This window comes from Astyanax mexicanus, chromosome 1 (assembly GCF_023375975.1).
Source record: "Astyanax mexicanus isolate ESR-SI-001 chromosome 1, AstMex3_surface, whole genome shotgun sequence".
Taxonomy (NCBI): domain Eukaryota; kingdom Metazoa; phylum Chordata; class Actinopteri; order Characiformes; family Acestrorhamphidae; genus Astyanax; species Astyanax mexicanus.
Genome location: NC_064408.1, coordinates 131,551,245 through 131,567,588, shown reverse-complemented (window position 1 = coordinate 131,567,588; position 16,344 = coordinate 131,551,245). Strand labels below are relative to the sequence as shown.

The 16,344-nt window shown below is 35.1% G+C and overlaps 1 protein-coding gene across 1 annotated transcript in view; it reads right to left on the bottom strand.

Annotated features, from left to right (window-relative positions):
• The window catches only part of LOC111197509 (NACHT, LRR and PYD domains-containing protein 12-like), a 592,302-nt gene that overhangs the window by 482,034 nt on the left and 93,924 nt on the right, over positions 1 to 16,344 (bottom strand). The gene's annotated exons all lie outside the window — the stretch shown is intronic.

Below are 16,344 nucleotides of genomic sequence, written 5' to 3'. Positions count from 1 at the left end.
AACCTCACAAATTCCATGTGATTTTTGGTCTGACCCAGCTTAAGCCATTTGAGCAGTACTGATTCACACATTGAAGAGATTGGATTTACAAATAAAAAATATATATATTTATATATAATTAAAATATTTTTTTCGCATTTGTACATTTGAGTTATTATTAATATTACTTTCTGTTTCAAGTTTGCACATTCCAGTTAATTTGTGGATTTGGATTTTCGTGCATGCAGTTGTTTAAACGCAGTTACAAGTTTCAGTACATTTGTGACTTCTGTTTTACAAACTCAAAATCTTTATGACCCTTTTTTGACTCCATATATAAGCTTGCTGTATATTTATAATAATACAGTAAGCCTGCTCTTAATTTAGTAAAAGAAGTGATATATTTAAGTTTGGAGATGTGGACTATATTGTGTGTGTTTTCTCAGAAATGATCATGTGACTAAAAGAACCTAAAAACCTTTATAAGCGGAAGTGAAACTAACCACAGTAGCCCTGCCCTTTGCTGAGCTGTGAGTTTTGTTTTTCAGCAGGTTTAGTTCCTCTTTTATTTCTTTATTTTCTTTCTGCTCCACACTTTATTTAACTCATTTACTGAAGAGTTTATTTTATTTAAAGTGTGCAGTTCACACAGTGTAACAGATCACACACAGTAACATCACAATTCATCTAATATATTTTAACACAAAATACACCAAAATTTCTACTAAAATGTTTAATCTAGGAAATGTATATTTATTAATTAATGAACATTTTCTTTTTTGTTTATTTAAATGGCCATATAATATATTCATATTGTGTAATACAGCTGTATATTAAATAAATGATTATTCATTCCACATTAAAAACTCAACATCCCAATCAATCAAAACACAATATTACACTAAAATAAGCCACGCCCCATGCACTGATATCTCCTGCCAAAAACACCGCCAGGGGTGCGTTTCCCGTACAACGTTGGAGCCTAGCATTGAACTAACGTAGTACGATGCATCGTTAAACTAACTAACATCTGAAGGACGACCGTTTCCCCAAACCATCGTACTTTGTTGGTACCACAGGAGTCTGAACTATGTTGGTTTGAACCACCGTGGTCTTAACTAAGGTGTTTCCAGACGTGTTCGGCCAGACTTTCCCAGCAGAAAACGTGCAAAACTCACAATCTTCAAAATATTATGCAAAAAATATGTTACTAATGTATCATTTAGGCTATTTATATTGTAATTATCACCACAACATGAACCGACAACAATACTATTAATAATATAACAATGAACTGCAAGTAAAATCCACACAATAATTGCTATATATTAATTATGAATTGTAACAGTGTTACAATACACATATTTGTTATTGCTATATTTTTTTAAAAATAAAATATATATACATCACCATTCTGAATGAGTTATTATTATTATTAATATGAGACCTGAGAAATGTGTGTTACTGAGTGGTTCAGCAGAGCTCTTACGGCGGTGCAGCGGGCGGTGTTCTGTCGAATTGTGTAACCCATCGAGATGTGCTTCTTAACACCAGCGCTCATGCGTGGAAACATTTATTTATTCATTATTTTTTATGGTAATTCTGTTCTTCTTGGGTGCATTAAACAACCAGAAACCCCTTGCCATTATTTGTCTGAGTGTTACAAATGCGCAAATGACAGCTGATAATAATGAAAGTAATAATAAGTGCCATGAAATTTAAGCAATAAAAAAGGGTTATAATCACCCCTAATAACTCCAAACTGTCTCCTGATATTTTGATTCAGGCTTTCCAAATATTCTACCTAAAGCGTTTTTAAATATGGTGCTTTTTCTAGCAATTTTATATTTAAATATACACTAGGGTAGTATGGTTTGACACTGTAGCAAAACTCGACAGAACACCGGATGGAAGCCTAGTTCGAATCCCAGTCGTGGTTTTATTCTCTTAATATTTCTTTCATAATGGCAATTAATGTTCTTATTTTTAAAAATATATATTAATGTAGCCTACATAATTCTACTTATTTCCTGTGATATATATTATTTACCAAATACTAATTGATAACATTTGTATAGGCCTAGAAACAAAGTTGTAATGGGTAAATGATACATTTTCTTTATTCACTCTGTTTGGCCCTGTAACCTCCAGAGGAGTAATTCTGTAATTCTAAACACCTGCTTATCACATGTCTCTATACTTTTCACTTTTATTTTAAGACACTTTTTACTTGTTATGAATATATTATTAAAAGACACATTCTTGTCTACTGTATGGATACATTCACTGGGTACAAACAATGCAAATATACCCTCAAATGTCCTTAGGGTACAGGTTTTTACGTTAAAGCCATTTTAGAGTATCACCCCAGTGACAGTTGGGTATCCTTATTCAGAGAGTGCATATAGCACAGTGGGTTTAAAAATAAATATTAACTATTTGATAAATGTTCACAGCACAAGTTATCTTTACTCAAGAGACGCCTGCTTGAATAATTGACATACATCTTTCCAAGACTGTAAAATACATTTTAGCTAAAGAGCACTTTTTTCACTACACTGAATTCATGTTTGCCAAATAAAGCTAAATGTTAAAGACATACATTAAAAATGAGCTATTAACTTACATTTTCAAAATACATTTGAGTACTGAATTTGATTATTTTCGCTGGGCGCACATGGGTAAAAGTGAAGTGGCTCAATAAATGTAATACATAAAAAAATAATTAGGTATACTTGACATCTTAAATCCTCGTGCAGCAATATTAATGTGATTTATCAGCTTTTTGAATCCTACCGTCCATCGTCTGCACTAATCACCAGGAACTAAGCTCCTAACGACAGGTCTAGAGCTGTAGTTGGAACGACGCAGCTGAACCACGGTAGTTGCGAAGGTTCGCTGGAACTACGGTTCTGGGAAACACCTGAGTAGCTTAACTAAGGTTCGCACTATGTAAGTAACTAACGTGGTTACCTCCATAGTTCCAACTACTCTTTTGGGAAACACCTGCATCGCAGCTGCATCGTCCAGACTATGTAAGTTGCTAACGTAGTTAGCAAATATGCTTTTGGGAATCGTACCCCTGTGTCGTTTCTGTGTTTTTGTTTATTATTCCCATGTGCTACCGTCTCCCATTGTTCTCCCCAGTACTGTTCCATTCACGTGTTCTCTCCTCTTGTCTCATTTGTAACTCCGCCCCCCTCGTTACCTGCCCAGGTGTTGGTAGTTTCGTGTGTTTGTTTGCTGTGTATATAAACTCCTGATGTTTCAGTGTGTTCTTGTCAGTCTTTGCACTAACCAGTGATGTCAGTAACGCGTTACTTAGTAACGCCTTACTCTAATCTGACCCTTTTTTCAGTAACGAGTAATCTAACGCGTTACTATTTCCAATCCAGTAATCAGATTAAAGTTACTTATCCAAGTCACTGTGTGTTACTTTCTCTCTTCACCTCACACACACACACACACACACCGCTCCCTTTCCCATCGCCTTTAAAATCCTCCCCTGTCTCTTTCTCTCTCTCTCGCGCTCAGCGTGTCTTTAGTTTCCGCCTGTTCTCATTTTTCCGCCAGTTCTCGGGCTCCCTATCTCTTTATAAAGGCGTTTTTTCCCGGCCGCGTCCCAATTCACTAGCCAGGGCAGCGGTCTGTACAGATCTGATTGGCCGAGGAGAGCGTTTAAAGATTTTGTTCCGCAGAGTGCATACACCGTAAAGACAAGAAAAGTTCTAACGCTTTAAATGAACGCTGTCAGAATTAAATCCTTTATAGTAGTTTATCGGTTTGGGTCCGTATTGGACAACGTCTGGGTCCGGACCCAGACCGCAGTCCGCATATATGTGATCCCTGGTCTAGACCATATACACGGTTCTGTTTTATAAAACCACTCCTTGCTGCCCTGCAGAGAACAACAAGTTCAGTGTTCAGTTTTACAGTGTTAAATATGTCAGGTCAAGAAAGACTTTCTTTATTTTATATATTTTATAAAAACAAGTATTTATGTTTAGTGAAATCAAGAAAGACCATATTTTATTTTTTATGAAAAAAAAAAATTTATGTTAAGTTAATTCAAGAGAAATGGTCTTTTATTTTTATAAAAAAAAAAACTTATTTTTCCAGAAAATAGTTTAACTTTAAATGTCAAGAGATACATTGTTGCTGTTTTATTTTCTAATAAAGGGAGTATTGGTAAAACTGGTTATAATGTTTATGTTAAGGCGGCGGGAGGTGGTGTCTGCAGCTGCTTAAAGTAACTAATAAAGTAACTTGTAAAGTAACTTAGTTACTTTTAAAATCAAGTAATCCATAAAGTAACTAAGTTACTTTTTAAAGGAGTAATCAGTAATCGGATTACTTTTTCAAAGTAACTATACCATCACTGATTATAACCTCTGTTGTTTTGTATCCCACGTTTGCTTTCTTGTTTTTCTCAGTTTATTATCCCTTGTTTATTCTTGTTTATTTCCTTGTTCTGTTTTGTTTATTCTTCTTGTTTTAGTTCCTAGTTTATTCTCCTTGTCTCTCGTTTGTTTTGGTTTGTTTCTTTCTTTATTTATTTATAATAAATATTTCAGCAGTAATCAGAGCAAAGGGGGGCTATTTTGAATAAACTAGAATATAAAATATGTTTTTTTTATTTTAGTTATTTCACCTTTTTTTGTTAAGTATAAAACTCCACGTGTTCATTGTCTGTTAGTAATTATGTTTTCAATCATCTTTAATTACCTTTGACCCCTCAGATCACCCTATGATGCTGTCTGTTAGTAATTATGTTTTCAATCATCTGTAATTACCTTTGACCCCTCAGATCACCCTATGATGCTGTCTGTTAGTAATTATGTTTTCAATCATCTGTAATTACCTTTGACCCCTCAGATCACCCTATGATGCTGTCTGTTAGTAATTATGTTTTCAATCATCTTTAATAACCTTTGACCCCTTAGATCACCCTATGATGCTGTCTGTTAGTAATTATGTTTTCATTCATCTGTAATGACCTTTGACCCCTCAGATCACCCTATGATGCTGTCTGTTAGTAATTATGTTTTCAATCATCTTTAATAACCTTTGACCCCTCAGATCACCCTATGATGCTGTCTGTTAGTAATTATGTTTTCATTCATCTGTAATTACCTTTGACCCCTCAGATCACCCTATGATGCTGTCTGTTAGTAATTATGTTTTCAATCATCTTTAATAACCTTTGACCCCTCAGATCACCCTATGATGCTGTCTGTTAGTAATTATGTTTTCATTCATCTGTAATTACCTTTGACCCCTCAGATCACCCTATGATGCTGTCTGTTAGTAATTATGTTTTCAATCATCTGTAATTACCTTTGACCCCTCAGATCACCCTATGATGCTGTCTGTTAGTAATTATGTTTTCAATCATCTGTAATTACCTTTGACCCCTCAGATCCCCTGACCCTTGAACTCTCTTAATTACTTTTCTGATATCAATGACCACGAGTCTCCGGTAATTATTAACTGGTGGCGTGTAATTACCCCTGCCATTCGTCATTCATGTTTTCGATATGAGGTAATTTAAACCATGGTGACACACCGCCCCGCCCATCCCTCCGCCCTTCCTGCCCCATCCCTACCTCTTCCCGTCCCGCCCCAGCCCCGCCCCATCATTATTCAGATTGTCCTGATTGGTCAAAAAAAATTCCCGCCAAAAGTATTATTAGGGATGCACCAATGTGTGAATTTAGGGCCGATGTCGATATTACATGTATATATATCTGCTGATGCCAACATACATATTTATCATTTACAGAGAGACTAGATGCCCTGGTATAACTTTAGAAACAAATAGATCTATTAAAACTAATAGAAATAAATAAGATAAAAAAGAGCTTTAAAAACATTTTTACAGCCGTTACCAATATAATGCAGATTTGACTGTGCAACCCTAGTTTATATGCAAACAAAACTGTTAATGTTACAAATAAATAGTGATTCCACACTTTTAAAGAAATAATTCAAATTTCATATCTAAGATTTAAATTTAGCCAAAATAGAGACTAATTTTATTACCAGGTGTACTCAGACTTCAGAATCAGACAAACAAGCCTTCATCACAAACACACATGTACTATGATGCACAAGTTAGCAGTAACAACTGTACAATTTCACTCACACAAAATGCAAATGCAAATATGCCATTTAAGTAAAACAAAGGGTTAAAAGTGTTCACAAAACTTTCATATTTAAAAGAAATAAACATTACTTTTGTTAAATATCTTTTAAACACAAATAAAATAAAAAAGATTTGGGTGTAACAGTATGTGTTTTTGTACAGTTAAATGGTACAGATGTTGTGGTCATACAGGGGTATGGAGAATACATCACATGAATACCAAATTCCCACCTTGTAAAATTTGGAACAGCAAAGAAATGTCCTTCTTTTCTTTCTTAAGCTCTGTGTAATCTGTTTGCAGTAAATATTTTAAAAATAAATTAGGATTTCGAATATTCTAGTGAAATGATGGTGGAGCGGATGTAGAGTTTGTCAGTGCTGAGAGCTGCAGGGTGTGTTTGTGTGTGAAAACACAATCAACTTGTTAAGGTTCACACTATAAGCTTCACCAGCTACCCGTGAAACATGGGTTTGCCTTATACATTTGTGTTTTTTCTTTCTGTTTTGTTTTTGTATTGTGTGATAATGCTTTTTTTTTCTAACCCCAGGTTGATCAAGTCTACAGCTCCATTCCAGAGGAATATATATAATTTGAGGAGTATGTATATAATATACAATATGTGTGATTTGCTAATGGAATTTTGGTTGGTTAGTTTCAAGTAGCAGGCTACATCCAGTTGTAAGTCCCATTTTACATTGTGTATGTAATATGGGACTTACAACTGGATGTAGCCTGCTACTTGAAAAAACACAAATGTATAAGGCAAACCCATGTTTCAAGGGTCAGGGGATCTGAGGGGTCAAAGGTCATTACAGATGAATGAAAACATAATTACTAACAGATGTCATCATAGGGTGATCTGAGGGGTCAAAGGTAATTACAGATGAATGAAAACATAATTACTAACAGACAGCATCATAGGGTGATCTGAGGGGTCAAAGGTAATTACAGATGATTGAAAACATAATTACTAACAAACAGCATCATAGGGTGATCTGAGGGGTCAAAGGTAATTAAAGATGAATGAAAACATAATTACTAACAGACAGCATCATAGGGTGATCTGAGGGGTCAAAGGTAATTACAGATGAATGAAAACATAATTACTAACAGATGTCATCATAGGGTGATCTGAGGGGTCAAAGGTCACATTCCAGAAAAAGGAGGCACGTGGTGTGGGGGAGGGGTCAAAAAAGGGCACCTAGCAAAGGTCAAAGGTCACCTGTCAAAAAGTTTGATGGAAAGTGCCCCCTATCTCTCTCTCTAACCTCTCTTTCCTGGAAATACATCAGTGCATGAAATGGTTGAAATATTTAACTGTAAAATGAGATAAACTCTAGATGTAGTTGCACCAGAAAAGGAAAAAAAAAAAAAAGACACGTCCGCATAAAAAAATAACATGGAAAACTGAGCATGTGCAGCAACTGAAGAGGAACTGCCGCACGGCTGAAAGAGCTTGGAGAAAAACTAAATTAACTGTACACCATGAAATTCTTAAAAATGGCATTGACACATATAAGAAGACACTGCGAAAGGAGAGGCAATTACATTTTTCAAAATTAATTAATGAAAATAGTAGCAACCCAAAACTCTTATTTTCAACTATTAATCGTCTTTTAAATCCCAGTCCAATAGATAACTGGCTTTCCGAAGCATCTACATCAAAATTTGAATCTCTTGCAATATATTTTAATGATAAAATCACTAATATTCTATCAAGCTTGATGTATCCTAGACCTGTTGTTCAAGAATCTTTGTAACCGCAATCTATAATGTGCGCGTTTAGAAAGCTATCTAAGACAGAGCTCCACAAAATTATTTCACAGTCCAGTTCTTCAACCTGTATTTTAGATCCAATTCCTACCTCATTTTTTAAACAGATTTTAGAGAGTCTTTCTTTTTAGTTTTAAAAAATATATAAATTGTTCTTAAGAAACAGGCACTTTTCCAGACACTCTTAAGGTTGCTGTGGTCAGGCCTCTATTGAAAAAACACAATTTAGATCCATCAGTTTCAAGTAATTTTAGACCAATTTCAATGCTTCCATTCCTAAGTAAAATACTTGAAAAAACACTTTTTGCACAAATAAATGAACTCTTGAATCTGTTTTTGATGAATTCCAATCAGGCTTCAGATCAGGCCATATTACTGAAACAGCATTACTTAAGATAGTAAATGATCTCAGAGTTAATGCTGATAAAAATGCTGAGTGCTGCATTTGACACAGTGGATCATGACATACTTATACATTGCCTGATTTAATTCATACCTTAAGGGTCAAAAGTACTTAAAATATATTGACATTTGCCATCACCACATTATTGCATTCAGTTTTTATTCACAATTTGTTTAGTGTCCCAACTTTTTTGGAATCTGGTTTGTATATGAAAAACGGTCACACACAGAATCATAATAGATACAAACTTCACTTTAAAAAAAATCTCAAACTAAAAATATACCCATATAGACACCCAGCTATTACGACTACGCCACCCCTAATATTATAAAACGGGGACCCCCACTAGGTCACTCAACTAAATGAGTACCTGAGCCAACCAAAATTTCACAGGCACAATCAGGATGTCAAATTGCATTTATATATATATATACTTTTATTTAGAGTTTGACAAAAATATATATTTTTTTAAATAGAAACACTTTAATAATTATTAAAAATTATTGTAAAGATCACCACAGCACACACTCTACCACACTACACTCTAATCTTTCCAAACAAAAAAAACACAACAAGCCACAGCAACACCGTAACAAAATCCACAACCCAGAATACTGGGGCAGTCCACACCTTAACCACAAACAAAAGAAAACAAAAAAATACAAATGCTTCAATAAAAACTTAAAAAAATAACTGGCCTGTGATATGTTATTACAATATTTTACAACAAAACATACAAATAATTTCAACCATCCAGATCTAGCCAGAGTATTAGTATAAAGAAGAGATAGATAATCACTAAAATATATATATATATATATATATATATAAGCAGGGGCTCAATTAAACAGCTGTATCATATCTTAATGAACAAGAGGAAACTTCACACAGTAAAACTTAAAAATAATTTATAGGGAGGGAGAAAACAGTGGCCCGCACTCACCAAGACTGCGGTCCCACTCTACAAAAAAAAAAAAACAATCAAATCACAATAAAAATCAATAACAAAATACGGTAACGCTTTCTTTTACAGTACCCTAAGTTCTAGGTATTAACCAGGTAGTAGTGAGGTACAAACTCTGAAGTACTAAGTAATTATTTTTGGTAACGAGATAGTAAGTACCAGGAAAGTCTTGCCTAATTACACTGAAATATCTAGGTATTAACCAGGTAATAGTGAGGTACAAACTCGGAAGTACTAAGTAATTATTTTGGGTAACAAGATGGTAAGCACCAGGACAGTCTTGCCTAATTACACTGAAATGGAACTAGGTAATAAACAGGTACATGGGTGGTACAAACTCTAAAGTACTAGGTAATTATGTTGGTTAACAAGATGGTAAGAACAAGGACAGTTCAATTTAATTACACTGAAATGTCTCACAGGTTCTAGGTAATAACCAGGTAAGTGTGAGGTAAGTGTGTGTACTAACCCCAGTAACATGATGATAAGTACCAATACAGTTTCCTTATAAATATGCATTTATTCACAGAGAACTGCAGATAAATAAATGATGGGAAGGAGCCTGTCCATGAAGAGAACCATCAATAACAGTGTTTACTGTTCACTGAAAACCAGCAGTAGAATAACAGTATTTTATTATTTAATTAGTTTAAACACTATTACATCAGAATTTACCGTAAAATATAATCAGCAGGAAGGTTTAAGGAGTTTCCAGCGTAAACTCTCTGGAATCTCCGGCTGATGGAGGAGAAATATTAGTTTAAAAATCTGTTAAACTGGCTCTTAAACTGAGGTAAAATTGGAGGATAACTTACTGTACTGTACTTTACTGGGGTAAATTAATTAAAATAACAGACAGCAGTGAGAAGAACAGTGAGAATAGTGGTAATTAGTTTAATCTAAACACTTAAAACTCTTCTTATTCAGGTACAGCAGCTAATAAATGCTCTTTCTCCTCAGAAACTTCAGCAGCGTTTAGCTACAGCCAGTAATTTACCCGCTTCTGAACTTAAACTGCGCCTAAAACCAGCATTTAATTAGTCTAGATTAGTCTAAACTTCTTTAATCTCATCAACTTACCCATAAATTATTAGTGTTTCCTCCGTTTATTAAACAGTTTAAGAGAAACGGGGCTAATTCACTGCTAACTCTGTTAGCTGCTAACAGGCTAATGTGACAGGAATCTGACAGGAGAGCGTCTCGCGCCGAATCACAGCGCGTGAGGGCAGCGCTAATATAAACTACTGCTTTAAAACCACTGAAACTCACCTAAAATCATCTGAAATAACCTGAACTCACCCAAATACTCACATAAAATCGCCTGAACTCACCTGTCTCGCTGCTTCTAGAAACACCCAGGAGGAGTACTGATCTACAAACGCTGAAATAACCGAGTTATTAATGATCAAACTCGCTGATCCTTCCGCCGGGAAATGTAGTGCACTGATTTAAGTGCAATATTAAATCTAAAACCTGTAATCTGTGTGTTAGTGCCAGAATTATACCCTTTAATTATTTAGCCCTTTAATTATTGGTTTACAAAATATGTTTTTATTAAATAGAAAAATAAATTATTATATTATTGTGGTGTCGATTAATGTTATATAAAAGAACCCAACACGAAAATTATCATATATAGCCATTAATAATGGACTTGTAATGCACTAAGACACGATTACAGGTTTTGGATTTTGTATTGCAACGAAAACATAAAAATATTAAGGATTTCAGATGAAATTATAATATTATATACTATTTAATTTCATCTATTTGATATGTATTTTTATTTTAAAAAAGACACGTAAAATAATGTTTCATTTATCCATATAAGCAAACTATGTCTATTAGGATTTTGTTTTGTATATTTAAAAAGATAAATAAATTAATCAATTAAGTTTAAAAATTACTACTGAAACTACTCACTACTACGAATATTAGTTGGCCATGTAATTTGGGGAGAAAATGCAAACATAAGAAATAAAATTATAAAAAAAAAAAAAAAAAAATCATACACAGACTACCTGATCACTCATACCAAATTCTCAAACACTAGAGGTCCCAAGCCTACGTTAGCCACAGACCTCCTCACAAACCTTCTTGCTGTAGTCGAACTTCTGATTAAACTTTTGGGACTTCAGTTTCACGCTTTTCCTGCAAAACTGCCCCAAACTCCAGCCGAAATCCTCTGAGTTCATTCCTTTCCTTCTCATTCCAGACCAAGGAAATGGGAAATACTAGCAAAATTACAGAAGATACAGCCAATCAGCTTCTGTTCCAATACTTTTTTTTTTATATTATAATAATCTGATCTTCTGTATGATTAGAGCAAGTTAACAAGTTGAGTAATACGGTTAATGTTTGAAAGTGAAATATATATTTATATATGATTTAATGTATATTATTTTTGTAGGTATGTGACTATAAATATTTTACATTTAAATTTTTGTTCTAGGAATCAGGTCATAAAACATTTGAATAGATATATTATAGTTTGAACAGAGCTGTAGATGTAAAAACACAGTTTTTAAAGGATCTAGTTTTATATCCAACACTAATCCAGCACACCTACTGTAGCTCTATTCAATACATGAGATTAAAAACACACATTTACACACTGTCCTGTAGAGATGATGTACTGAGAGACTTTATGAGTTAAAGTAAGAAACTGATAAAGTGCTGTAAGGAACTTTACACAGACTTTTGGGTTTAATATATTCACTCTTTTTATTGTTTTATTTTTGCTACATCTTTTTCCTTTCTGACCTGTTCCTGCTGTAACACTAGCTATATGTTTCCCACTGTGGGATTAAACAGATGATCTGATATTACAGTTTTTTTTACAACTGTTTACACACATTTTCCAAGCTCTGTGTCTATTTTTCAAAACTCTACACACAAAACCCACAATTGCTCACACAAAATGCCTCAAATCTCCAGCAAAATGACACACAACATTCAAAATGGCATCAACACATCTCAAAAGCAAGCACTGACTTCACACTGCCAACACCTTTATCATAATATGACATTTTGGATTCATGGTGTGCACACTGTTGATCAAAACCTAAAGCTCTTCTTTCATTCAGGGATTCTGTGTTTATTTCCATACAAAAGTGCAGAGAGACAGTAAAATACTCACAACACACACAAACAGTTTTCAAACCCAAAATATTTATTTTTTCCAAATCAATGTTGGGATTAAGGCGGCCACCGTGAATCGACTCAAGTTTGGCTGGACCCGCAGTCCAGCCTCTCTCATGGTCAACCCATGATTGATCACATGATCAACCAATGTAACCCTAATCTCATCTGAGACAGCTCTCCTTGCTTCCCTTCTTTGCCCTTGTCCTCTTCCCTGTCCAACTCGTCCTCTTCCTCCCCTTCCAACTCCTCCTCCTCGAACCCGAACTCCTCGTGGACGTCCTCTGCCTCTACCAACTCTCCCGACTCTCACTTTGTTTCATTCATGGTTCAAAACAGACATCTTGATATTTGATCTATTTATAGGCATATACTTAGCCAATGATTTGTTGGTGTTCAATACAGTAATGAGTGTTTACACATGTGACGGGTGGGAGTGAAGCACTGGTGATTTAGTGTGGCATTTTGATAGGTTGTGTTTGAAAGATGAAATCAAGTAACTTCCTGTTTGATCTTTGTGTGTTAGGTAGAAACTTGTGTGTAGAGTTTTGCAAAATGTGTGTTTGGAAATTGAAAACTGAGTCAGACACTGAGAATTAGTGTGTGGTTTTGCAGATTTGGTGTGGGGTTATGGCGTTTGAAGGGCATGTTTAGAGAATTGTGTGACAAGTAAAGATTTAGTGTGTAAACAGTTGAAGCTGTAATGAGTGAGTTAATCTGTATCAGTAACTTTAGCTTTACAGATCAGCAGTGGAGTCTTTTAGTGCACTGCCGAGTTAAACACACTATCAGCTCATGAAATAACATCAGTATTATAACGCTGATCTCTGCATGGAGATCTGTGAGACTCTGCAGAAGCTGAAAGATTTGTGGTGTTTTTACCAGAGATGGAGTCGCTCCACACGGTTTACACGTTATCTTATTTTTCGACGTCAGAGGAGAAATATCTCTCTCTCTCTCTCTCTCTCTCTCTCTCTCTCTCTCCCTGCTGAACACTGTGGAGTTAACTTCCAGTCGAGCTCCGTAAGTAACGACAGGTTAATTCCCGGGTTTTGTATTTAACCGCACTGCGCTGCTGCAGGAGAGACGGGTACTGATTGGATGACTACCCCGCTTGTCCCGCCTCTCGACCTTCGCTAAAGTAAGCAGGGATTGGATCTCCTCCTTACTTGTCACTACCTTTTTACAGAACTAAACCAGTTCTGATTGGATTTCGTCCCTAACAAACATTTTCGTCTCATTTTTATTTTTTTAATACTGTTTTTATTTAGTTATCGTCTCGTTTTTGTCTTGAAAAAAAGCTTAGTTGACGAAGACTATGACGAAAATTATTCCTCAACGAAATGAACACTGATTCTAAAGCAGTGATTGGTTGATCTCCTCTGATTTACTCTCTTAGATCTCTGAGATCATCACCCCACAATTTGCTGGCTGGATCTCAGACTCTTCTTTATTCTAAAGGGGAACTCTGGTGTGAAATTAAATAATACAGCGCTTTTAGCCAAAGCTCCCAACAGGCCACAATGCTAGGAGCATAAAGTTACCTGTGGAAAGAAATCACTATTTTTACACCATTAATAAGCCTAAAGCTGTTTCACACTTCATGAGTAGAATTCAGAGAGCCCTGATGTTTAAAAAAATAGGCACAGAGAAATTTTAAAGTGATCAGAAAGTTTACTAACTGTGATTTTTAGTGTTGATAATGCTGAGTTCCCTTTCACTCACAGGGTCTCGCATCACTAATCTACTCATCAATGATGTTCATAAACATCAGGACCTCAGAGCATCTAAGAGCTGTGTGGAAGGAAGAACCTGGATTAGAACTTTCAGAAGAAGAGTGGAATCATGCACTGTGAAAAGGTCCATCACTGTTTACATTTCAGTAGAAACAGAACAGCTTACTTTTATCTAAGTGTTGATAATCTTGTAATAGGTGTTATAAAGCTCTATGAAATTAGAACATGTATGTTTGGAAAGTCCTGTGTTTATCCCTGTATTCAGTCATTTTATTTACTTTTTATTATTTCTTCTTCTTTATGTAATTGTGTAAAATTCATGCATTGTATTGTTGCATGTATTTGTATATTCAGACCTGAAAATGTATAAATCAAGTAAAAAAAAGACTCAGGACTCAAATACTGCAACTCAAATACTTTATTAAATACGTAGGGGTACAGTGGGTTCTCTAAACGAGCAGATTCAACACCAGTAAACAGCAGCCATAGAAAATCAACATACCATAAACGATATATATATATATATATATGGTACATATTACAATATATATATATATATATATATATATATATATATATATATATATATATATTAGGGGTGTCACGATTTCGATGTTTCAATCGATGGAAATTATGTCATGGTCTCGAGCCTCGAAGTGAAAAAGAGGATGGACGATCCCTCCCTCTAAGCTACGCTAATGGTGCAGCACACTGTAGCCAACGCCGCGGACATTGTGACTGATAAAGGGATTTATGTATCGGGTGGTTAGGTGGGCGGACTGTATAGGTGTTGGTAGATGGTATGGTGTCTTCCTGGTGCGTCGGTAAGAATGCAGAAGAGTCGAGAATGAAGTTTAAGGCAGTTTAATGAAATTGAAGACAGCACAGTAATACACAAGGGTCAAATTTGGCTTTACAGATGATCGCAAATACGTGTGTGTGGATGTGTGTATGTGTGTGTGTGTGTGTTTATGTGTGTGTGTGTGTGTGTGGTCTAAGAAAGGAAGGAAGCAAAAATATACAAACTCTGTGTAAATAAACAAACTCTGAAATAAATACATCCAGGCTGGTTATTTAAGGCACAATAAGCTTCCATTGGAAATCTATAAGGCTGCTATATGCTGGGGAAACACTGCCAACTGGTGGCAAACATATGGTCATTACACATAATACTGGCGCCCATTAAACAGCTATTCCAGGCGTGAAAACCTCCACATTAAAACACACGATGGTATTTAGGCTATACTAACACAAATGACAGCTATTAGCACTTTAAAAAGAACAATTAAGGCTTAATGAACTGAAAATAAGGCTCTACAGATTACAAACACAGTCGCAGGAATATTCTACAAGGCTCTACATTACTTTCAGTTTCACTTTCAGGCTAGCGAAATTACACTATCAAAATGGACTAAATTATCAAACATTTAAACATTAAAACAGGACAAATAATACTCACAAATCTTCAATGACGCCCACAAGGAACAAAATTTGACTTTAGAAGATAAATGAAATGACTCTTCACGGAGAAACGTGGAGCCAAACGTCCGTAGCACTCTGCCTGGGAGCAGCTCTCACTGACTGAACTGCCCCTCACTCAAGACACGTGAACACTGAACTTCCCGCGACATGTGAGGACGTAATGACGAGCTCAGAATCTTCAGCGCAGCCAATGGCCTTTCTAACAGTGACTGCTCAAAGAGCAGCTCTTTCTCCAGAGAATGTGAACATTCTCATCTTCTTAAAGAAAAACTTAAAATATATAAAAATAACAGCTGTTTTGTCTAGCCTCAAATATGTTAATAGCTTTGGTACCTTAAGGAGCATCTTTCTCTCAGATAAAGTTAATAATATATCTTTATTAAAGAAAAAGTCTTAAAGTCTTATTTAACTGTTATAGTAGGATAGAGTTCAGTTTGTTAAGGCTCTAATTGTTCTATTATTTTGTACATGACTGTTCCTGCATTTTTTTTATTATATATTTTGTTATGTTGCACATTGCTGTTTTAATAGTGCACACTGCTGCTACCAAAAAAAGCCACTAGATGGTATTACATATATATCTTAATTAAATTATTAAAATGTGACATTAGTGTCTAATGTGGTGTATTACAGATCACTTGTATCACTTTGCATCACTTATATCAAGCCCACCTTTTGAAATAAGATATTGTAAATTTGATGAATCAAACCAATGACTGA